Source organism: Peromyscus californicus, unplaced genomic scaffold, assembly GCF_007827085.1.
Source record: "Peromyscus californicus insignis strain IS unplaced genomic scaffold, ASM782708v3 Scaffold_18__1_contigs__length_77618521, whole genome shotgun sequence".
NCBI classification, from domain to species: domain Eukaryota; kingdom Metazoa; phylum Chordata; class Mammalia; order Rodentia; family Cricetidae; genus Peromyscus; species Peromyscus californicus.
Genome location: NW_026294480.1, coordinates 43,354,378 through 43,364,379, shown reverse-complemented (window position 1 = coordinate 43,364,379; position 10,002 = coordinate 43,354,378). Strand labels below are relative to the sequence as shown.

The 10,002-nt window shown below is 41.2% G+C and overlaps 1 long non-coding RNA gene across 1 annotated transcript; it reads left to right on the top strand.

Moving 5' to 3' along the window:
• The first annotated feature begins 688 nt into the window (after positions 1 to 688).
• LOC128113252 (uncharacterized) lies at positions 689 to 8,154 on the top strand. The gene is made up of 3 exons (XR_008219396.1): positions 689 to 826; positions 7,768 to 7,899; positions 8,049 to 8,154. It is a non-coding gene; the product is annotated as an uncharacterized LOC128113252 (long non-coding RNA).
• Positions 8,155 to 10,002: the final 1,848 nt, after the last annotated feature.

The following is a 10,002-nucleotide window of genomic DNA, read 5'->3' as shown; positions in this document are numbered from 1 at the left end:
AAGCTCCGTTTTAGAATCTTTTTTCTCAGTTTTTAGGTGGAAACTCTTGCCACCACGTTGGACGCCACACCTAACGTGGGTGCTGAGACCCGAGTTCTGGTCCCTGGCAAGGGCAGCAAGCACTTTTAACAGCTGGAGTCATCTCTCCAGTCCCATCCAAGTCTACCTTTTAAAAAATAAAATCCTTGAGGCTTTGTAGAAGGAGACAGGCAAGTTCAAAGGACTTTTACGCAAGACTCCTTGGGAAAGTTGAATTAGTCTGTGGTACACCGAGCAAAGAACCAGAGTGGCTATAAATGACCCAAAGAGCATTCTGATGCCGATAAGAACCTCAAGCTGCTGCCTGGGTGAGAAAATAATTTGGTTTTGCTCCGGCTGGGATGCTAGTAACGCTGGAGCTGACTGCATTTCTTGTCTGCATTTGTAAATGAAATGTGGAAACACGCTGAGATTTGTAAAGGTTACCAAAGAGAGAATATGGCCTGAAGAAAGGTGAAGGTTTATATAACGATCTAATTAATGCAGATCTCTCTCCATCTCAGGCCCCCCCGCCTTGGGGCAGGAAACCTTACCTCCCCGTCTTCCCAGAGCCCAGACCCTGGGGAGTATTGCATAACACCCACCGGAGTAGCACATACAGCTTCTGAAGTTTTGTCTTATGTCCTCCCCTTCTCTTTCCTAGACTCTGGTTTTTGCAACTACTTCTGTTACCAGAGAACAGAAAACATCCCTGTCAAATCGGCTATGAGGCAGTTTCCTGACAAAGCAGTCTGAGACATCCTGAAATCCCAACTGACGGAGCTCACATCCCACACCTTGTTACCAGGTAGAGTTTTCCCCCTGACCAAATGGCCAGTCCGTTACTGTATCTCTGATCTTGACCTTGATAAATCAAGTATGACCTTTTTTTTTTTTTTTAAGTCCATGTTGAAAACAGTAACATGCCTTTAATCCCAGCACTCGGGAGGCAGAGCCAGGCGGATCTCTGTGAGTTCGAGGCCAGCCTGGGCTACCAAGTGAGTTCCAGGAAAAGGCGCAAAGCTACACAGAGAAACCCTGTCTCGAAAAACAAACAAACAAACAAAAAACAAAAAACAAAAAAAAAAGAAAGAAAGAAAACAGTAACATGCTGCCATTTAAAAGCTCAACTGCCTGGGTTCAAAGTTCAATTCTACCACTTACTGGCTGTGTGGCCTTAACTAAATTATTGAGGATCTGTAAAAGAATATTAGTACTTAGCTCATTGTGAGTCATGGGAATCAAATGATGCAATCTCTGTAAAATGCTTGGGACACTGTAATCGCTAAGATTGGCTCCTTATGCTATTGGCTAGCTGGCTTCCTCTAGTTTAATCTTGGGCATGTTCAGCTCATGACTTGATGTAATACACTTGGGAATAAGAAACACTGAGCCACACGAAAAGGAACAATGTATTCACAAGGAACGGTGATATTAAATTTCAATTTCGTAACACAACCGAAAAAACAAAGCTAGGCATTTTTTTTTAAGATAGTTGAGCTGACAAAAATACTACGAACTCAACAAAGATCCCGCCAGCACCAGCACCAGCACCAGCACCAGCACCAGCACCAGCACCAGCACCAGCACCAGCACCAGCACCAGCACCTGCTTTATGAATTCTGTTGTCCTGTGCATGTTTACTCTAAGAGGCCGAGATACTTTCAGGGATAAAGGTCTGTTCTATAATTCCAAAACATCATAATGGTGGCGATAAATCCTCTTACACTAAGAATGAGAAAACTTAGTTCCTCTTGGTTTCTCAACTGTGCCTTGTGTTTTGATCCATAAGGAAGAGGTATTGTCCCTTACCAGTTTCCTGTATGCTTTCTTGGGGGCAACGCTGTACCTGGAAACACCTGTGAACTGGCTTTGGGTCTAATGGCCACTCAGTGGGAATTGTAGCTTTTCCATTTCTTCTAATACATTTTGCTCACCAGTCAAAGAAACAGGCTGTTCTTTTGGATTATTATCCATGGGTTTAGGGGTAGAGGTGGAATTGTAGCTGAAGTTTTCCTGTGTCCTGCCGTCCGGTGGTTGGGACAAATCTCTCCTACTCACATCCCCCAAGTAAACACACAGAAGCTTCTATTAATTAAAACTGCTCGGCCATTAGCTCAGGCTTACTACTGACTAGCTCTTACACTTAAACTCAGCCCATTTTTGTTAATCTATATGTTGCCACATGTTCCGTGGCTTTACCTGTGTGCTGTTACATGCTGCTCCCTGGATGGTGGGCTGGCGTCTACTGACTCAGCCTTCCTCTTCCCAGAATTCTCCTTGTTTCTTATCCGGCCTATACTTCCTGTCTGGCTACTGGCCAATCAGCGTTTTATTTATCAACCAAATCAGAGCAACACACATTCATAGCATATAGAGCAATATCACCCATCAGTGGAATGATGTGGATTTGAGTGACAGCTATGCTGGTTTATGATGCTTTCATCTTTATTATGGTATTAGGTGCTTTATTGAGCTCCATGCTACTGGTGAGATACTCTTGCTTTAAAAAGATTTTGTTATAATAGCCATTGTGGAATTATGGCTTGCAATTTGAAGCTGATTAATGCTCACATAGAAATCTTTAGCTAGGCATAAGACAATCCTTTGCCACACTTTAAAGGAAGATGTTTATGAACACATATAAAATTACCTCTCTTACAGCAATACTTAAGAGAATGTACTGTTTTGACAGTATATGTATCTTTTCTGTTTAATATGGCAGCCACTAGCTACGTGTGGATATTGAGTACTTGTAAAGTATGGGTAAGAAATGCACATTTAAATTTATTTTATTTGAATATATTAAATTTAAACAGCTACATTTAGAGAATGGCTACCATACAGGATAGGGCAAATTTAAAAACATAATGAAAAGTCACTTTAACTCTCCAAATCTCATTTTCTCCATGTGCTAAACGTTTGAATTAGGCCACTGAGTTTCTCAATTTTAGTTGTATAGTGAAATCACTCTGGGATCGTTGGAAAACACTGATACTTAGGCCCATCATCCCAATAGTATTTACTTGGTTTGCAGCCTTGGCACTGATATTTTTATTACTTATTGATTTATTTTGTATGTGTGGAGATAGGTATATACATGCTACAGACTTTGTAGGGGAGACAGAGGACAACTTCTGGGAATTGAGTCTCTCCTTGTACCATGCGGCTCCTGAAGACCAAACTCAAGTTGTCAGGCCTGATGAGGACCTTTTCCTGATGAGCCACCTTGCCAATCTGAAATAGATATATTTTTAAGGCTACAGATAATAGTACAATCAAGGTTGGGATATTACTGAACTAAATTCTTTCTAAGCTTTCTCCTAGTTCTATATTCCCTTGTGAATTATACTAAATTTAAATTAAATAAGGTACTTGTTACTTAATTTTGTTGTAACAGAAAATTACATGTGGGTAAAAAAAAAAATTATAGAAGTTCCCTAAAATATACTTGAAATAATTATTTGGAAGCATTATACCAGGTTGAATTGATATATTTCCCCCTTGGAGTTTTTCCATGTTGTTATAAATCACGAGTTTAAGCTGGAAACAAGGGAAATGCTGTGTGTGTGTATACTTGTTTTGGAATCTGATTACAGCCTTGTATCAAAGTTTGGCCATCTGCCCACGGACCTGCATGGGGTGACCTCACTGAGTAACCCAAGCTGTAAGTTTGTGGAGCTCTCAGGGGAAGGTCTTTGGACAGCCCATTTGGAGCAACACACTATTGCTGAGTTTGTATCTTCCCAGGATTAGAAAAACAAAGTTTTTGGCCAAGGCATTTTGTTTCAAAGCTACCACAGAAATGGTTCCAGGGAGTATTAGAACACATGTTCCTAGGACTTCTAGGGTCTCAAACAAATGTTCATTTCTTTTAGGTATGAATGACATAGTGCAGAATGAAATTGTTTTGTTTTTTAAAGTATATTTGATTTTTAGAAGTTAGTTTGATTAATTACAGGGTGTATAGTTGTTTTTTGTTTTTTTGTTTTTGTTTTTTGTGGACCTCGACTACTTGTACTATTTCCATGGGAGAACAAAGAATTATGCATCCAAAATATTGGGAGATCATAAAGAAGGTATTGTAGGCTATCATTTTACATGTTGATTTAATTCCCCTCACACAGAGAGTCATAACTCAATGCCACGCTTCTTGGTACATATTATGAGAGAGATGATTTCACAAATGAGTACATTTCACCTAGAAAATGATGATGTCAGTTCACAAGAAGAAATGAAGAGTCTGCTGTGTGACTTTTACTGGAGAGATATAAAGAAGGCATAGTTACCTGAAATAGTGTACCAAAAAGCCAGAGAAGTGATTCCATCAAGGTCCAACTTAGAGAACCAATGAATTTATTGAGGTTATTTACAGATGTATGGGTGACTCAGACAGCTGCATCACTGAATGGTCCCACCCTAACATGGGTGATGACCCACAGATTTCATCCATGAGTCCTAGCTCCCAAGTCGACTTTCCACCTCTTATAAATACCAGCCATGCCCCTCCCCCATGCAGCCCAAGACTATATGCAGGTAGTGGCCAGGATGGGGTGCTCTTAGATTGGAGTGGGGTTCTGGTGATGGCCTCTTCCTTTTCTGAGGGTCTGTAAACAGTCCCACTGCGGGTACTATAACCTAGCTTACTGTATCACTTTGTTCATCTTGTTGCTATGACTTCAAACTCTGTAACAGCCAGTGTGACTAGCCAGGAGGAAAAAAGCCCCTAACTCACACAAATCACTTCCAAGAAGGCTACAGATAGAAAAGTGAAAGGTAGAACTTTTAGACCAGTTCTTGGATGGAAAATATTGGCTTTCTCTTAGGTCGTAGAAATAAGATAAAAACACAAATGGGAAAGCCTAAAGTTTATCTACACAAAACTAAGAACTTTTATGCATTAAAATAGCAAAAGTAAAGAGAAAATATATCCCAAACCATATTTAATAAAAAAAATGAGGACTCTTACAAAACAATAATAAGACCAAAAAATAAAAAGTGAAAAAAATAAAAACCCAGGCACTGATAAACAGCTTTTCACAGAAGATATCATATTTGTCTCCAAGCATGTAAAAAAGAGGCCCAGCTTCTCTAGTAATCAGGCAAATAAAATTTAAAAATAATTTAACATTTCAAACTCAAAAGGTTATCAGAATGTATAAAAACCAGTGCAATGCATTGGCAAGAAAGTGGACAAAAGGAAACACCCAAACACTGTTAATGGGAGTGCAATTGGCATAACCACTTTAGAAGGCAAATTGACAATATACAGGAAAGCTGGAGATGTATGTAACCTATAGCCTAGCCATATTATTTTAGCATGTATCCTAGGTAAGGCTTTGTATGTGCTTGAAAGTTGATATTTATCTAAGCAGCCATTGAATTGTTCCTTCTAAAAACAAAATATTGAAAATCATACAGCAGTCAATTGGAAAAATGGTAGGCAAGCTGTGGCATTGTCTTACAGATTAGTGAATTGTGTCTCAATATAGCCATGAGCGAAAAGTGAACTAGGGTGATAAGCACTGTGGTTTTTATGTCAACCTTAAGATGAGCAATGGAGATAGTGATACCACTATCTACAGGGGCTTCGCTTTTGAAGATAAGGCAGGATGTTCCTGGTTATGTTAGCTTTGGAAAAGGAACGTGGGATTGGGTACACAGAGTTTTCAGTTAATTTGAAATGATTTCTCAAGCAGGGTGACTCCACAGGTGATCATTACACAGAGAGTTTGGATGCTCAAAATGTTTTGTCAAGAAGCAAAAGGCAGTACACTGACTAGTCCCCAAAGAGTACCTAATGATATGATCTCAGAGATTAAGGACAGGAAACCGCAAAGTCCCAACTTCAGGAACTCCATAAACTTTACTAGACAATATAACATAGTTACTGAGTTTTCACGAATGGTGGCTACGAGTCCCCATTCCAAACTCAGCTGCACAGGAAACTTTAATAAAGACCCACATCTTTTCTAAGTCCCATTCTGGCTCCAGTCCATGGTGAGGAAGGATGAGGACATTTTGGGATCTGTGTGTCCTGGAAACCCCATCTGGCTCCACTCTCTGCATTGACCTGGTGTTGCTGATCCCTTAAAATGTGCCATTCCACCTGGATGGCTTTCCACATGCTTTCCCTGCTGTCCTGTGGCTCAAATCCTTCTGTGGCAACATGAGCTTGCCCTATACTGGCCAGGCAGAGGTGGGGCAGGAAGCATCAGTTGCTATTTCAAAAACATTACTTTCTTATGAATGTCTCTTCCCTATGGTGGTTTGAAACTAGACAGGAAATGGACATATAAAAGGTGGGCGGGCAGTGCAGAGGTAGGGGAGGGGTAGCTGCTTAGGTACATCTGACCAGAGTCAGAGTTACCTGACCAATCATTTTAAAAAGCACTTACTTACTTCATTTATATATATTTGAGACAGGGACTTACTAGCTGGGACTTATTGGCTGGGAACTCACTATATAGACCAGGCTAACCTTCAACTCACAGAGAATTTGCCTATGAGTCTCTGTTGCAGAATACTGGGATTAAAGGTGTTGTGTATCACTGTGCCAGGCCATAATAAAACACTTACTTTAAAAAGAAAGAGACCCCCCCCCCAAAAAAAAGAAAAAGAAAAAGAAAAGCCGGGCGGTGGTGGCGCACGCCTTTAATCCCAGCACTCGGGAGGCAGAGCCAGGCGGATCTCTGTGAGTTCGAGGACAGCCTGGTCTCCAAAGCGAGTTCCAGGAAAGGCGCAGAGTTACACAGAGAAACCCTGTCTCGAAAAACCAAAAAAAAAAAAAAAAAAAAAAAAAAAAAAAAAAAAAAAAGAAAGAGACCCTCTTCTTGAGAGAATGAGAAGATTGAACATTGAAGGGCTGCCTGGGTCAATCCAGACAACTCAATGGGATCAAGTCTTCAGATAAAAAGTATGAGGGCTGCGGATATAAGCACAGTTGCCTAGCATGGGTGAGGACCTAGATTCAGTCCTCAATGGAAGAGGGGAGTAGGGAAGGAAAGGAAAGGGGGAAGAAGAGAGGACTGATTTAAAAAATTGTATTTCAAGGATTGGCAAGATGGCTCGGTGGGTAGAAGAAGATGAAGGCACTTGTCACCAGTGATCTGAGTTTATCTGGGTTTACCCGGACCCACGTGGTGGAATGAGAGAATGGACTTTTATGTCATGTGCATATGTCTCTCACATGTGTGAGAAGACTCATACTTGCTCCCACACACAATAGATACAAATAAACGTAAATTCTAAAAACTGTAAAATTTCAAAAACTTTGTTGCTATCAGGCGATATATGTGAGCTAAACAATAAATGTTTTGGGAAGTCAAGGTTAGGCTTGTAACTACTTCCACTGAAGATGGAATCCAGACCTCACGCATACTAGGCAAGCTTTCTACCACTGAGCTGTATCTCCAGGCCTCTTTTTACTTTTTACTTTAAGATTGGCTCTCATTAAGTTGTCTAGAATTTAGAAGTCCCCATTCAGTCAGGGTAAGAGGTGGCATCTCTGTGCACAGACCTACACAACAATGAGTAGTCTCTGAGGTCTAGACAGTTCTATTTCTTATTAAATCTCAACGTGGCTATTCCAGAGGAACACCTAACTCAAAGGGCAGAACCAAGTTTGCCTTGAAAGAGTCTGGGATGTGTTCAGGAAAACCATTGATACTGCTGATCCTTTCTAAGTCCTGATAGCTTCAAATTTTATGACAGAGACTGATTTAGTTTCTGTCGTTTTGGTTTTCCTAGACAGAGTGTGATGACTAGTTTTGGTGGTCAACTTGACTAAATCTGGAATGAACTACAATCCGGAAATGGAGGGCACACTTGTGATCTGGATCTTGAGGCTGGATGACACACACCTTTAATACAGATCTTGAGGTAGGAAAGCACACCTTTAATTTGGGCCATACCTTTTGCTGGAAGTCTATATAAGGACGTGGAAGAAAGAAGGGTTCCTTTTTCATCTGCTTCCCCTCACCTTGTCAGCACATCCATTCCTTCACTGGTATAGGAGCCTACTTCTTCAGGATTCCAGCATATACAGAAGATCTACTGAGACACAAGGCTGGGTAGCCCTGTGGGACTGAGCAACTACTAGATTCTTGAACTTTCCATTCACGGGTAGTCATTATTGGACTGCAGCCTGTAAGTCATTCCAATAAATTTTCTATCTATCTATCTATCTACCTATCTATCTATCTATCTATCTATCTATCTATCTATCTATCTATCCATCCATCCATCCAGCCAGCCAGCCAGCCAGCCAGCCAGCCAGCCATCATACCCTGTCTCGAAGATAGATAGATAGATAGATAGATAGATAGATAGATAGATAGATAGAGATTCATTCCATAAGTTCTGTGACTCTAGAGAATCCTATTACACAGGGTTTCTCTGTGTGGTCCTGGCTACCCCAGAACTTGCTTTGTAGACCAAGGTGGCCTCGAACTCAGAGTGCTGCCTCTGCCTCCTGAGTGCTGAGACTAAAGGTCTCACTCCCAGATTGAGACTAATGTTTTAAAATTCATGATTAGAGAGGGATCTTTGAAGACAAGTGTCTGGAGTCAGGGTAACCGTGACTGAACCATTTTTCTCAGCAGCCAAAGCTTCAGCAGCTAATGTCTCTAGACCAGCAGCTCTTGGGAAACTGGTGACATTAGAATTCTTCTGCTCTACCTCAGACCACCTGAACTAGAAACTCTCAAGGGAAGGCCCTGAATTTAAGATCCTCTATACCAAACAGGACAGTGAAACAAGTGACTTAGAATTGCTTAAACACCAGGTCCAAATTCACTGGGTCAAGTTGATAGATAAGTCAGGGAAGGTTAGGGCTCCAGGAGAAGGCAGAGAAAGCATGTTACTTGTATCAAATGATGATCAATGGGGACCAGGCAAGCTATGGATGGTTTGAATATGATTTGCCCCCTCTCAGTCTCAGGTTGAAATCTAATCCCTATCATGACATATTAAAAGGTGGGACTAAATGGGGGCCAGAGTTTGGTTCCTAGTGTCCATGTTGGTTTTCTCACAATTGCCTGTAACTGTAGCTCTAGGGTATCCAACAGGCTCTTCTGGACTCTATGAGCAGTTACAGACGCTCCCACATATGTGCACATAATTAAAAAGAAACAACTAAATACATGAATAAAAAAGAAGTGACTGGGTTTCTGCCCTCATGAATGGATTAATCCATTCATACAATTAGTAAATTGATGAATCTACAAGTTAATACATTATCTTGGTAGTGAGTCTGATACAAAAGCCTGTATAATGAAGTCTTTCACATTTCCTGTGTCTCCACACAATGCCCACACTGTTGTAGGTCTTACTCAGTAAGAATGTCATCACCATGGCCAGGGAGATGGCTCAGCAGGTAAAGGAGCTTGCTGCTAAGCCTGTTAACCTGGGGTTCAAACCCCAGAACTACCACACAAGGGTAGAATTGACTTCCACAAGTTATCCTCTGATCTCCACACATGTGCTGTGGTGCACCCACCCCATGAGTAATAAATAAATGAATCTAAAAGAAAATTCAAAAGAATGCCATCACCAGGCACAATCCCTCAAGACTGGATGTGAAATAGGAAATAACTTACCCAGTCAGTGGTACTGAATACAGCAACAGAAAAATGGACCAAGACTATGTGGAAAATGCACCTGATCTCCTTGGCTCTTCATTGCAACAGTGAGCAGTGGGTCGTTGTTGCCAAGCAACAAAGTACTGACAAACTATTGTGGGGCAGGTATGTGAGAAAGGATGAACAAGCCCCAAGAGTCTGCAGGAATAACAAGCAAGGAATCGTTGCAGCTCACTGGATGCCATTGGATGTATTAGATCCCGAGGAGAGCACATGAAGGGTGGAGATGGGAGTGGCAGGGGAAATGTTGAGAGCCAGGACGCAAGTAAGGAGTTCAGGAAAGGGGCAGAGTTGAGCACAGTGCCCATTAGGCTTTTATTACTGTTAAAGCTGGTAAGAGGCA